This window comes from Cydia strobilella, chromosome 4 (genome assembly GCF_947568885.1).
Source record: "Cydia strobilella chromosome 4, ilCydStro3.1, whole genome shotgun sequence".
Classification (NCBI taxonomy): Eukaryota; Metazoa; Arthropoda; class Insecta; order Lepidoptera; family Tortricidae; genus Cydia; species Cydia strobilella.
The window spans coordinates 22,975,486-22,991,275 of NC_086044.1; the positions used below are offsets into that span (position 1 = coordinate 22,975,486).

The following is a 15,790-nucleotide window of genomic DNA, read 5'->3' on the forward strand; positions in this document are numbered from 1 at the left end:
CACGCTCCTCAACCCTCCGGTTGTTTCAATGTCAAGGTCGCTTCCAAGTAGGGTTGCCATACGTCCGGACATGTCAGGATTTTTGAACCTTTGTCCGGATTGCGGCCGGACTTCGCAAGTGACCGGATTTTTAGGAAAGACCTCACGATACAGTACACCGCAGAGCGCAGCGCGTCGCCGGGGCGTCGACGGCGTTGTTTAAGCTACGCCAAATCTCTGTTACAAGAAATGTCCGGATTTTTAGGGTGATGTCAGGATTTTTATCAGGACATTTAATTCTTCCATATGGCAACCCTACTTCCAAGCTACTTACACGGTTATCACACCGCTCCTGCGTGAGCTAGACAGCGCTATACACGTATAATATATAGCTTACTAAGTCCGATTTTGTCTTTGTGACTCCCGAAATTTTGAAAACCCCTGTCTTAGTGGATCAGTCAGTTTTTGGTTTATATTGGACATTACGCTCATCTATATCAGCAAACGTGGAAAACGTCCATCCGGGCCTCCCAGATACAATATGTATTCAGCAGTGGTTATTAAGCTGCATTCTATAAGAATAAAGATGTATACAAATCATTTTGAACAGCTCGCTTGCTTTGCTATTGTTCAACAAGAGACTCGTGCAAATTTATAAATCTAGACAAGTTAGCTGCTGACGCTGCTTAAAAATTTGGTCTATAATTTTTCTCTTGATAAATCCACTTTAGATATAAGATAGAATAAATGTACTAAAAGAAACATTTAATTGGGCCTTTGCCTTTGGGCCTTATTCCTTTGCAATAAGTTTTACGTGTATTCAGTGACTTGAGTGTAGATGGTGTAAATGTGAACAGATGGCCGTGAATCCGAATCGTTTTGCTTTATTATCTGTAGCAGATGGAGGGTAAATATAAATATGGCGATTGACTTCCGTCGATCCGATCTCATACAGAAATCATCAGATCAAATACAGAAGTCATAATAAGTATGGCTTTGGTTTGCTATTCAATAAATGTGCTCGAGGCTCCACAGGCGTGGGATTGGATGTGTCATAACCAGACATCGCAAATTTTGTTTCGGTAGGCGTAGTTGAATCCAAGGAATTGCTAAAAACAATGTATATGTATAATATATGAACTACGTTCCTGCCAAATTTCATGAATATTGGTTAAACAGTGACCCCTCATTGACATGTTCGTTCCATTGTAAAGTTCTTTTTTTTGGAAGCCAGATAAGACAACACTGAACACTGAACAGATATGTTGTTTTCGATAGTGTTCCCAGCAACGCCATTATCTGGGTGCAGGCAGAGGTTAATTAGGCTTTATCGTTGTCTATAAACGTCTGCGCTGATAAACCTTAAGGTTATCGACGGACACCGGTCTTTCATGCCTGTCTTTTGAGGTTCTGTCAGGAACATAAGCGTCATATGCTTCATCCGCATGCAATCAAATACTAAATAATGGACCTTAATAATGTCCCTACAACTTAATAAGCTGGTAAAACAGTTGCGCGGTGGTTTTCTAGAATGTAGTATGCTTGCTGGTTTGGACCTAAATATTTACCATTGCATGATGGAGACGGTTCATGGTTTTAGGTTTAGGTTTAAAGATATTTATTCTCATAAAAGACATACAAGTCACTTACACGAGAACAGAGTTATAAGTAAAAGTTATCCTATTTACGGTAGCATTAAAGTCGAGCTCGAGAGGTACACGCTCACACATTTTTTTTTTTTTTTTTAAGGTGGGTAGTGGTCTAAAATGTATTGCGATAATTTAGTTTTAAACGCATTGAATGAGCCTGTCCCTTTCAGATCAGACGGTAATTTATTATAAAGCTGTGCACCTTCATATGTAAACATTTTTTTCCCTAATTGTGTTCTTATCTTCGGTAGCACAATGAAACTTGCACGACGAGTAGTGCGTTTAGTTTGGATATTTGCTTCTTCGTTATAAAGGCTAAGTTAGTATGGAGTGCGCTGTTTAATATTTTCCTAACAAGAATGCTGGTTTTACATATGGATTAAGGCATTCAACCTCGTTACCTCGACCTCCACCTCCCATCATTTCTGCGACATACGTGCCGCCGCCCAGGCCCATCGCAAAGTAGCAATCCGCCAACCGATGTCTACTAGTTTTTTTCAACACCATCAATAATCGTCTAGTTAGTTTTAGTTGTTTATGCCATCTTATTACTAACACTATTAATAAGGTTGTAATGTTTGCTAACGATGTATGGACCTTTTAGTCCGAAACAAATGATTTTAAATTTATTTTTTAATAATATTTTCATCAACATCAATAAGTCTCAAATAAAGCCCTACTTTCTCTTTCGAAGTTGCTTGCCAAACTAGATTGCGAAATTGAAAAATATTTTTTAATTTCACAATTAATTGTGAAAAAGCGAATCTTTACCGTTTAACGTTACCCTCGCTATTGCAGTTTAACTGTAGACAAGAGGACTATTTACTTAATAACTACCTTGAAATTTTTAAACAGGTGTTAATAATAATGGTTATTTAAATGAGCAAGTGCAGTTTAATGAACGCTGAGTAAAACAGATGGGACACGCCAGAATGGACTAATATGAAATGTTTAGCCAAAAATAGCTGCCATGTGATGTGTATACATCGTAAAAACAACCTTGCGACGAACAAATAAGAATTCATTGCATAAACCATGCAAAATTTTAAGAGCAGGTATAATTAACGGTACTATATGTGAGGTTTTCAACCAAAAGGTACCATATTGTCGCTTGTCGATAAGGTTGATTTCTAATTGAAGCTATATGGAAATAGCGCCTTACTGACAAGCGACAATAAGTACCCTTTTGGTTAAAAATGGCACATATCTTAGCTCATTTGACCGTAGGTAATGTAATTTGCTGACGATTCTGATTTTCCATGCTAAAGAAAGAAGTTTCACAGAAGTTAGTAAGTTTACGACCAAGTAAGTCAATTTTATGTTATGTGAGTATTAATGAGGTGAAGACCAACCCATACATGCCCATTGGGTCGTTTTCGACCCATTGGAAAACACGCTCGCTAAGAGAGACGGAGAGAGATCATGTAACATGTAACCTTGAGGCGTTCAGAACAAAAATTAGATCTGTGTGGCTACTACGAGTTTGGTACGCTATCGAAAACGAAACTTACTTTCTATGCATCTCACTCGTACTCGCATATTAGTGCAAGCGAGATGCACAGAAAGTAAATTACGTAGACGTTAGCGTATATGTCAGTTTTGACACTGTCAGTGACTTATGGTACGGGTACTGGACATATGTGTTTTTTTTTAATTTTATTTTTATTTAAGAAACAAACAGTCGTTTACAAACAAGTTTACAAATATTTCTTAAATTAAGACCTGGAGTTTCATTATTGTATATAAATTGCAGTCTATAAAACAACAAAAACATAAAGTAGGTAGGTACTAGGTAGTAATAGTTTGAAGGTAGGTATAGGTAAAACTCACGAGAGCCGGCGGAAGATTTGTACTGAAACTGTAAATTATATCTAAAAGAAAATCCTCGCCGATTCTCGTGAATCGACCCATGAGTAGGTACAGGTAATAAAGTTAATAAGTAATGTAGGAATTAATAAGTAATGACATGATTTCCGGAAAGTGACATAAGTATACATAAGAAAAATTTACATAATTAATTAACTACCGAAAAACACATTTTAATGAATTAATGGAACAGTTAAACAAATCCAAATTATTAAGTTTTTCATTTTCGTTAAAAAGTTTACAAACACGTCTTATAAATACATTTCGTGCATAGCATGTTCTACTATAGGGAATGGAAAACATTTTTTTCTTCTGACAGTGGCGCTGACGTCTACGAGGAACTCTCAAACGTATTTGATGTAGTAGTGAGGGGACATCTAATACATTGTTCATAATTTTGAAAAGTAGGACAGAATCTACACAGTCTCGTCGACTAGCAAGAGTTTGGAGCTTATGATGTATCAGCGACTCGTTATAGTTAAGGTGAGTATGACCAGTTCTAAAATCGAGGGTTCTAACAAACTTTTTTTGTATTCGCTCCACTCTTTCAATATGAACATTATGATAGGGTTTCCATACTGCGCAGGCAAATTCTAGGTGGCTGCGAACAAAACTGTTAAAAAGGATTTTGTAAGTGACACTATTTTTAAATGGCTTTCCCACCCGTAAAATGAAACCTAGTTGTTTGTACGCCCTTTTTATAACCGATTCTAAATGAGGTATAAACGTTAGTTTTGAGTCCATAATAACTCCAAGATCGCGGATTTGTGTTACTCTACTCAGATTATTGTTGCCTAATGTGAAATTATAGTTAACATTATGTTTTTTCTTAGAAAAACTGATGACACAACATTTATTCAAGTTTAAAAATAAATTATTTTTAGTACAAAATGTCTCAAAATTTTTCAAATCATCTTGGAGCAAATAATAATCTTCAACAGAATTGATAATCTTATAAATTTTTGTATCATCTGCGTAGAGCAGCACTTTCGAGTTTTTAATATATTTATCTATGTCATTAATAAAAAGCGTAAACAGTAATGGGCCTAAATGAGATCCCTGTGGTACTCCGGAACTAATAGACTTCCATTGAGAGGCGTAACCTGCTAGAACAACACATTGGCTCCGATTCTCTATATATGACTTTATCCAGCGGAATAAGTCTCCGTGTATTCCAAGGTGCCAAAGCTTGAGTAAAAGTGTATTGTGGCATATTTTGTCAAAAGCCTTGGCAAAATCTGTATACACGGCCTCTACACATGCGCCTCCATCCATCGCTACTAATATATCATTAGTGAAAGTCAATAGGTTAGTATCTACTGAACGACCTTTGTAGAAACCGTGTTGATTAAGGCTAATGTGATTTTTGACTACTTGGGAGAGTTGATTTGTGACTATCTTTTCGAAAATTTTGTTAAATTGGCATAATTTTGAAATCGGCCTATACTGTTCAATATTTTGGCTAACTTGACCCTTGGGGATTGGAGTTACGAAAGCTTTTTTCCAAATTTCAGGAACGAAACCAGTTTTAATGGATTTTTGGAAAAGAATAGTGAGTGGGGACGATAAGTTCGCTGAACAATTTTTAATAAAAATTGGGTGGATACCATCCGGGCCTGCACCTTTGTTGGTGTATGTGGGTTAACTACAAAACGAAATCTCGTAAAAAAGTTCTGCTGCTACTGTAGCAAAGTTTAGTTATCTGTACAAACAACCTTAAAACGAACAACATAATGTTTACATAACAAAATCATGCAAAAGTGTGAATAGGTAAATAATCAACATCTCAAGATTAAAGTTATCCAAGGGCACAATAATCACAACAACAGATTGACATAGGCGATAAGTCCGTAACTTCCCGGAAGGTATATATAAAAGCTATTTGTATTGATCTGTATCTCTGATGGTACCTGTGACGGAATGTTCTTGACGACAAGATGGAAATTTTTTGATTCTCATGAATTTCTTTGAGGCATTCCAGAAAAGGGACGGGTGAAGCTATTTAATAACGTTTCTGATAAAGCTAATAATCCGATATTTGGCACTACTACTAGGGTAAAATAGCATTATTTGGCGACACGCCTAATTCGGTGATACAAGTTTTGAAGCATGACACCGAGGAAAGCTAGTGAATTAGGGCCTTTTAAATGGGCCTCACGGCAAAGCCGTGAAGCCGAGAGGTCCCATTTAAAAGGCCCTAATTCACTAGCTTTCATGGGTGTCATGCTTCAAAACTTGTATCACCGAATTAGGCGTGTCACCAAATATTACGAGTTTACCCTACTACTGTGACGTACCGACCCGAAGTGGATCTAGGCCTCCGACACCAAAGAACGCCATGCTACTCTGTCCAAAGCCGTTTCTGTCCAGTCGACGGCGCCGAGTTCGCTGAGGTCTTTCTGCACTTCGTCTCTGCAGTCTGGATATTTGGCACGATAACCTTTAACGGTCTGCAGGTTGTTAAGGTTTGTTTATGTTACTGTATATTTATTGCAAACTATGTGAGGTGTGCAATAAAGAGTTGTATTGTAGCTGCCGTACGCGTCACGTCCCTGACAAAGTAGACTTTTGTATAATGTCATTAATGTCCCTTTAGATATTTTGGTAACGTTAAAGAATCCGTACAATTTTTAACAGAATAAAAATATTACGAAATTCCTCTTTCGTAATTCGGTTATTTCGCACAATGTTTTGGCAGACTCCGCAAAGAATATCAAGGCACCGAAGAAAAGGTAACCGAATTACTGATACTGCTTTATTATAAGTAACAAATCGGTGGGTCATCCAATTTGTTAGGCCGTAAGGAGCTGGAGATACTTTAGACTCTGTTTTAATACAAGTGTGTTCTCGTTACAATGATACACTAACAAAAGGAAACAAAATATTCCTTAAATATACGGTAGATGTAAAATGGAGCTCAATAGAAATCGCGAATAATGTAAACATCCAATTTACCTTCATTTCTTTGTAATCTCGCAACCTTTTAGGTAAATCATGATCCCTTCAACAGTTTATATACTCAAAGAACTCCGTAATAGATGGATACAGTCTAAGGAAAAAACGTGCCTCGAAAATCACGAAAATTTGATTCTCGATCAGAGGGCGCCACTAGTTTTGGCCTACACTCGTATAGAGGGCGTTGACGGTTTCGTTTGTTATTTATAATTTTAACGCATATCAGTGAAAGAACATGGGTCAAAATCATAAAAATAATTAATGCAAATAAAAAAAGTCATTTATCCATATTTAAATACATTTTATCGTATTTTTATAAATATTTATTTTTAGTTTTAAAGTGTGTCGACAGATGGCAGTGAATTTACTGGGGTTACAAAATTTACTATGACAGTACCGCTCTAGTATAAGTTACTCTATGATATACTAAAACCTTTTATTTATATCAATTCCTAGTTAAAATTTAAAATAATTAATGTTTTAGTGAAAACAACCTTCGTAAAAAACGTTAGGTGTCAAATGGCAACAAAATCTGTCGTATTACTTTACATTATTTTCTACTTCTATTGAACTCCACTTAATTTGGCCCTTGAGGCCACATATACTATTTATTTATTTTCAACTTCAGTGATATTGATAATGTTTTCTAATAGAACTACGCACCTCATGTTGTGAAAAATTATTGTCGGTTCGTCGTCGGTCGGTCAGTTGACAACTTGACATCACCAACGCAAGTGAAAAGCTGGTAAAAAATTGATTAAATTTGGCTATCCGAACCGAACGACAACCGAATAATTTTAGAATGGAACTTTCTTGATTTTCCCCCCTAGAACATCTATCATGCTTATTTTACTATGTTAATATTAGAATTTAATTCTTATCCCTTAGTATTGCGATTGCTTGGCTCGAAAGAACTCATGCGCAATTTCTTGTTTTAATACCCTGTTCATACAACAGGAATGTAATGTAATAAAATAATATAGAATTATAGACAGATAATAGAATCAATAAGTATGGCATAACGAAACAGATTCAATCGCGTAACATCGTGCAAAAGCAAGTAAAAAAAAAATATATATATTCAAAAAAAAGATGCAAAGATATTCTGATTACATTTAAGTTCGGATGGAGATATGATGAAGATTGAGAGGATAAAAAAATCCTATTCTTCCTTTATTGAAGTGTACAATAAAGGATTACTAAAATATTTTTTGTACTAAAGAACCTAATTGAAAGAAAAATAAATCAAATTAACATTTTTCTTTCAATTAAAATGGGTGGGATGCTCTCAGTTACATAGTTCCTTTCAAGAATCTGGGGGTCAGTCAAGGGTCTTTATAAACTTCTCAACCTGAAGATATGATAAAAAACCTTAAAACTAAGTATATTAGACGAATTTTAATTAAACCTCATATTCATGTATGACTTTGACATCTAGCATTTCTTTATACTTATACATAGCGGCACCGGCAAGTTTGTATATGCGTGGCAAAGCGTTTAACATGAACACGCGAATACGCACGGCCGTAAACATGTATACACATTTTCTCCTTATCGTAAAGACGTAAGGAGGAACAGTGTATACATATTTATGACCGTTATTGTTTCCTAATTCGCCTGCCGTTGTAAGTTATTGACCGGAGCGTGACGCAACACTAATGACGAATAGAGAGGCCGAATGTAAACAAAAACTTAACGAAAGAACGAATATCCGGGTGGTAGAGTTTTTGGAAATATTTAAATTTTTACATTGACCAGCATAAGTAAACGAGCTAGGTTTTTAATAGTACATTTCGATGTTAGTGCGGAAAGTACGTCATTACATCACGAGCACCGAGATATCATGCCACGAGCCGTAGACGAGTGGCAAGACTCGGGACGAGTGAAGAATGACATTTCCGCACGTGTATCGAACTACTTTTTTTAATACAGTTGCGAAAAAATAAGAAAAACAACAAGTAAGGAATAAAAACAATATCGACTGTTGCCTTTGGAAACTTAGCTTGCAGTAAGAAAAAACGCCTCTTCTTTGACAGGCGTTTCGGCAGCTATTCCTATCTCTACCTTCCATAGCTATTCCGTTCCATTCAGACAATTTATTAAGAACGGTTTTTCAATCTTCAATATTAAAAAATAAATGTCAAATAAAATAATGATGAACAGGTAAGTAATTAAATATGAAATATGTATATTTTTCGTATTTTTACATTAACAGTAGGTTTTTATGTTGGTTACGACGTTTAAAGGAAACATGCGCGCATGTAACTCCTTTGGAGTTTATTTTATTTTATTTTATTTTAAGGTTCACCGACAGTTATTACATTGAGGCTTACATCTATTCAAACATTAATTACATGCTAAATGTATAACTAATTACTGGTAAACACCACATGCGAATAATTTAAAAGCAAAGTCAACGACAAAGCCGACACATTTGAACACCTTATTATTGTAGAATAAGGAGCAAAGCGCAACCATGATGTCGACTGTTTAAGTTGTATTATTAAATATGGAATTAAAACTAAATATACTAACTACTAGTGAATAAATTTCTAATTTTGGACAAGGAGTCAAAGTGAATGTCGAACTTGTCACTATATTTATTTATTAAAATGCTCAAGCGTGGTACCGGGGAGTTTGACCCTAAAACAGTTCGGCGCTGGGGGCGAGACAGTGGCTTGATAGCAAGTGGCTTGAGTTGCAGGCGTAGATAAGCTACGGAGACTGCTTAACATCAGGCGGGCCGTATGCTTGTTTGCCACCGACGTAGTATATAAAAATAAAACTAATATTAACACTCATTAATAAGTATAGTCATGAATTGGAGCAAGTATAAATTTAAAAAAATTGCAAAAGTGAAAAGCACTGGTTCGCGAAAACCAACTTTCCACACGCTAAACAGCTACGTAAAGTAGCACTTTTTGAGCAACTGTATTAAAAAAATATTTGTAAACAGCTTCTTACTTGGGCAAGATAAGTTCCAATGTAAACACTGGTCCCTTAGGGCCAGGGATGCTGATAAGCAATAATGTGTCAACCCACATCAAATTTTGCAATAAGATGTCAACTCAAAAGATTGACGCTCAAAGTTGACATTTTATTGAAAGATGATTGTTGACGCATTTTTGCTAAACAGCATCCAGTTGCACCAACCACAGTTAACAGACTGATCAACGTCACGCAGCAGAGATCTATAAAACTTCCTGTACAATAAAATTTTGCGAACACTTTAACGGTGAATGACGGTTTGGTGGAACCGACCCTAAGGGAAAGTTTCATAGTAAAGTAGTAAACCGCCGGAACCGACGTTGATCAGTCTGTCAAGTGCGGATGGTGCAACTGTATGTAGACCTGTACCAATAACTTCTGAGGTTATAAGAATATTAATGTTGCTTATTTTTTATATATAGTTTCCAGACCATATACTAAACCTAAAAATAATATTTTGTGTCATCCTAGGTATTTGCTTAGGTAGAAATTTAGGTATTTCTTTTTTCAATCAGCATTCTGTAAAAAAAATATTCGAGACGAAATTCTTTGTTTCCCTGTAAAGGCAAAGTGGCTTCCGACGTACACACGCATTTTGTGTCATTTTCATCCACGGGTATAATGGCATTTAATAAATACCTAATATTGATCCTAAAACGCCTAAAAAAATATTAGAGTCGGTAAGTGAAGTGTTGTACTTTACAGAACATTGTTATATGTTATTCAAACAAATCTGTGTCAAATTCATCCACCGCTTTTATTTAAAAAAATTTTTTTTCTAATTAACACCCTGTATCTGCCACAAAAAAAAATTCATGTTATTAAGTTTACGTCTACAATATTATAATACCACATTGAGACATCATTCATAATTTGGGTCATTTTGATCCACGGTTTTTTTACTATCTGGCAAAATAAAACTCAATTGAACAAGAAGGGCGTGCGCGGGGAAGGGTACCTACGCGGGTGGGGTGCTTATTATACTTGCCGCAATATCAGCTGGCGACTGAGATCTTAATACTATCTCCTTTACCCTTGTTAAGACCAACCAAGAGATGGCATTATGAGCTGTCTCGCTCTGTTACATTGTCTTATCAATCTTACCGTAGTAGGTATATAAATATAATTAAAAATAAACTGTAGGCTGCACTCCTCATACTGACCAACATTTGTGACGTTCCTAATGAAAAGGTACCACTTTCTCTGACAGGTTATTTGTATAAAGATATAATCAAATTTCGTCTTTATGGTAAACGACAAAGTGGTACCTACCTTTTGATTGAGAATGTCACAACAGCGACTTAAAAATTACTTTTGTTTCGATTTTTAGTAGACTGTTTAAGTTTATTTTAAGACGCAATTTATTGTGATTTTTGTTATGTTTAAGCGTGGCAAGCAACATTAATTACATTGATGATGATGTTCATTAAATACAATATTTTTTCATACTATACTGAACTGTCACCCTATACATGAGAATGAACAGCGCCCTCTTGACAATGATCATATATTACTGGTCAGGCTTTAATATGTGTCATAATTTAGTAAAGTCCCCTTTGTGGATTCTAAGTTTCCGAGTTACAGCAGTTTAGTGAAAGCGTTTTTTTTTTTAAATATAAATTAAGGGTTGAATAAAGAGGAAAGAAAATTTGATTATTTTTGCGCTACGACGCACGGTTTAGGAGATACAGCCCTATAAAGTTTTTTTTATTGGTTTTTTCTTTTTTACATTGTGTTTTTTGTATATTACTTTGGGGTTTCATAAAGGGGAACGAAAATTTAATTATTTTTGCGCTACGACGCATGGTTTAGGAGATCAAGCCCTATAAAAAAACTTTTTTTTTTTGCGTTTTTTTTTGTATAAATTAATGGTTACATAAAGGGGACCGAAAAGTTGATTATTTTTGCGCTACGACGCACGGTTTAGGAGATACAGCCCTATATAGATTTTTTTCTTTTTCTTTTTTACGTTTCTAAATCTTAATTAAGGGCTTCTTAAGGGGAACGAAAATTTGATTATTTTTCGCTACCATGCACGGTTTAGGAGATACATCCCTAAAGTTTTTTTTGTTGTTTTTTTTTTCTTTTTTTTGTCATTGCGTTTTTTGTTATTACTTTGGGGTTTCATAAAAGGGAACGAAAATTTTATTATTTTTGCGCTACGACGCACGGTTTAGGAGATACAGCCCTAAAATGATTTTTATCTCTTTTTCTTTTTTGCGTTTTTAAATCTTAATTAGGGGCTTCTTAAAGGGGAACGGATATTGATTATTTTTGCGCTACGATGCACGGTTTAGGAGATACAGCCCTATAAAGTTTTTTTGTTATTATTTTTTTCTTTCTTTTTCTTGTGTTTTTGTATATTATTTAGGGGCTTCATAAAGGGGAACGAAAATTTTATTATTTTTGCGCTACGACGCATGGTTTAGGAGATACAGCCCTATAAAGATTTTTTTTTTAAATTTTGCGTATTTTTAAATATAAATTATGGGTTGCATAAAGGGGAACGAAAATTTTATTGTTTTTGCGGTACCACGCACGGTTTAGGAGATACAGCTCTATAAAGTTTTTTTTCCTGGTTTTTTTTGTTTTTTTTTTAAGTATTAATTACGGGTTTCTTAAAGGGGTTTTTTTAAATTATTTTTGCGCTACGACGCATGGTTTAAGAGATACAGCCCTATAAAGTTTTTTTTTTTTTAATTTTGCGTTTATTTTTTTAAATATAAATTATGGGTTGCATAAAGGGGAACGAAAATTTTATTATTTTTGCGCCACCACGCACGGTTTAGGAGATATTATATCTATATATATATATACTATATATAGCTATAATAGCTCTATAAAGTTTTTTTTCCTGGTTTTTTTTAAAGTTTTAATTAAGGGTTTCTTAAAGGGGAACGAAAATTTTGTTCTTTTTGCGCTACCACGCACGGTTTAGGAGATATAGCTCTATAAAGATTTTTTCCTGTTTTTTTTGTTTTTTTTTTTTAAGTATTAATTAAGGGATCCTTAAAGGGGAACGAAAAATTGATTATTTTTGCGCTACGATGCACGATTTAGGATATGCAGCCCTATAAAGATTTTTTTTTTGTTTTTTTTTTCATTGTGTTTTTTTGTATATTACTTTGGGGTTCCGTAAAGGGGAACGAAAATTTTATTATTTTTGCGCTACGACGCACGGTTTAGGAGATACAGCCCTAAAATGATTTTTTTTCCACTTTTTTTTTGCGTTTTTCAATCTTAATTAGGGGTTTCTTAAAGGGATTTTTTTTAATTATTTTTGCGCTACGATGCACGGTGTAGGAGATACAGCCCTATAAAGTTTTTTTGTTATTTTTTTTCATTGTGTTTTTAGTATATTACTTTGGGGCTTCATAAAGGGGAACGAAATTTTTATTATTTTTGCGCCACCAAGCACGGTTTAGGAGATATTATATCTATATATATAGCAATAATAGCTCTATAAAGTTTTTTTCCTGGTTTTTTTTAAAGTTTTAATTAAGGATTTCTTAAGGGGAACGAAAATTTGATTATTTTTGTGCTACGATGCACGGTTTAGGAGATGCAGCCCTATAAAGATTTTTTCCTCTTTTTTTTTCTTTTTTGCGTTTTTAAATCTTAATTAGGGGCTTCTTAAAGGGAAGCGAAAATTTGATTATTTTTGCGCTACGATGCACGATATAGGAGATACAGCTAATACAGCCCTATAAAGATTTTGTTTCTTTTTTTTTTCTTTGTATTTTTCATGTATTACTTTTGGGTTACATAAAGGGGAACGAAAATTTTATTATTTTTGCGCTACGACGCATGGTTTAGGAGATACAGTCCTATATATTTTTTTACAATGCATCGAAAAGTGCGTTTCATACGGAGCCATGTCGTGCGGAAAGTACTGCTTTTCCGCACTAGTGCTTTTTGTTTTCATTTTTTTTTACAGTACATATGGTGCTACTTTCTCGCACTAGTGCGGAAAAGAGCACTTACCGTGCATATGTCGAAAGTTTAAAGGGCCATATGTACTGTAAAACGTACGATACACGTGCGAATAGGTAATTCGCAACTCGTGTCGATTTAAAACACTCCTTTTAATAATTAAACTTATTTGCCATGACATGTTTTTTTATTTACTCGCACAATGCATAGTAAAACATTGTATGATACACGTGCGTAAAGATGATATCCGCACTTGTTGCATAAATAGCAATTTTTTTTATCAAAGAATGAAAGAAAGTCACGGTATTTATAACCAAATTTTACTTTAGTGGTACCTTTTCCCTATCACTGTCACAAATGTATGTGGCGTTCACGTAAACGCGATATTTTTAAGATTTCCCTGCGCAATGTTGCCAGCTCGCTCGCAAATCAAACATGTACTTACAGTTCTTTTGCATAATGGTGACATTGTACAATATCTATGAGATTTAAATAGGTAAAAGATAATTCGACGCATTCTTTGCTTGCTTGTTGCTTGTTGTTGTGTTGTTTGCGTAACTTCTTTGAATAAGTTGCGTTAATTTGGCGCACAGGCGAAGTAAACATGCGTTGCGTACGGCAAGGTCACGCCGCGGCCCCACCCTGCACGGCCTCCGTTGCCCATTCAGACCGCCCGCTAGCTTCGTTTGAACGCAAATAATATTTTTGTAATATTTGTTTATGCAGTGGATGCAAGTGACACAAATTCATACATCTTATTTATCCCGCATTTCAAATTAATAAGATGTAAACTCTAATATCTTTAATATTCTTTTGTAACGGTGACAGCCTGTTACAACAAAATCATCAAATATCTTATGAAGCTATGCCTTAATAAGACACAAAATCATTTAATGGACCTATTTAAACGATTAAATTCGACCTAAGTAATTTTTTTTAACTCTAATTTTTTTTTGTGTCATTTAGAATATTATGACATAGTATCAGATTGCAGTGGACGTAATTGACACAAACTATGTTTTCACACTAAAAACACTATCCTAAATGCAACACAGTTACATGTTTTCTCTCGAATATTTTTTTCTCCAAGATAATTCAAAATAAAAAATAATTACCACAAAATAACAAATTACTAGAAAAGCAAATTATATATATGACACAAAACAAAATGTAAGATTTACATCTTAACAAAGTATTCATAAGCGAAAACAGAATTGACTTTAATATTTTTATAACCTAGGGGTCAAAATATAGCCAGCGGTACAGGTCTAATGTTCCGAACCGAGGGTAAGCATTCTCCCGGTGGAAGTGAAATAGCTATTTCAGAAATGTAACAGAAATAAAACTATGAAAACGGATTATATCGCGTATATTGAATTTATAATACATCCCGACGTTTCGAACTCTTTACAGCGTTCGTGGTCAACGGGTGACTCATCATCGGGATGTATTATAAATTCAATATACGCGATATAATCCGTTTTCATAGTTTTATTTCATGAGTAACTATCGCGGTAACCGAAGACAATATTAAATGTAACAGAGTTAGTACCTAAAATTAGTTCGTATTTTCATGTATTGATTGACTAATATAATTTTATAAGGAGGAAAGGAGGTAAATTTTCAAATTAATCTTTATAAAAGCTGTTGACAGTAGGTGAAAATAATCTTCATTGCAAATAACGGAGATTAAAAATTAAGGTAGGTACTTTGACAAATAGCGGTCTTATTGCTAAAAAGCGATTTCAAGATAACCTAGGCAGCGAAAAATAATTAACGTTTTTAAATAACTGAAATGAAGTAGGTCACACATAAATAGTTTTTTCGCTGATGCGTTGTATTGTTGACGTATTTCGTAGCGAAATTTGACGCGCACGCAAAAGTAAAACAAAAGTTAAATTATCTTTGACTCAATTCTGTTTTATATCAACCATAACCAAAAAAAAGGTACTTAAAGACGTAAAAAACGTCGCTGTCAGTCTCCAAGTTAAACTTTGTACCGCTCACGTGGTCGGCAATGGACAATTGTATTTAAAACAAAAGACTCACCTTAACAAGTTCCAATAAGCTTACAATAAAAACTATCACTATGTTATCACAGCCACTGTTTTGGGGGCAAGATGGTGTAATTTTGTTTATCACGCCACGCGTCTGGTCGGTGCGGCGTGCGTTCGGAAACTGAGCTATGCCGGGCCTCTCGCCCTTCTCATTGATTCACAGCGTAGGAGGTTAACGTTGTTCACACTAACCAGTTAACCCTGACCTCGAGATCTTTAAGAACAATGCATAATGCTCTTCACGCACTATACTGGTTTACATGCGGAGCGATACGAAGAGTTCCCATAACTCGAGAGAAACTTGCTGCAAAAGCCGTAAGTCACCAACAAAACCATACAAATAAGCCCTTTTGATTTCCAGGC

The 15,790-nt window shown here is 34.9% G+C and overlaps 1 protein-coding gene across 1 annotated transcript in view; it reads right to left on the reverse strand.

The window, feature by feature from the left end:
- The window catches only part of LOC134740850 (long-chain-fatty-acid--CoA ligase 4), an 84,163-nt gene extending 68,606 nt beyond the window's left edge, over positions 1-15,557 (reverse strand). The window contains exon 1 of the mRNA XM_063673502.1: positions 15,420-15,557. The gene's annotated coding sequence lies outside the window, so the exon portion shown is untranslated. The remainder of the gene's footprint in view (positions 1-15,419) is intronic.
- Positions 15,558-15,790: the final 233 nt, after the last annotated feature.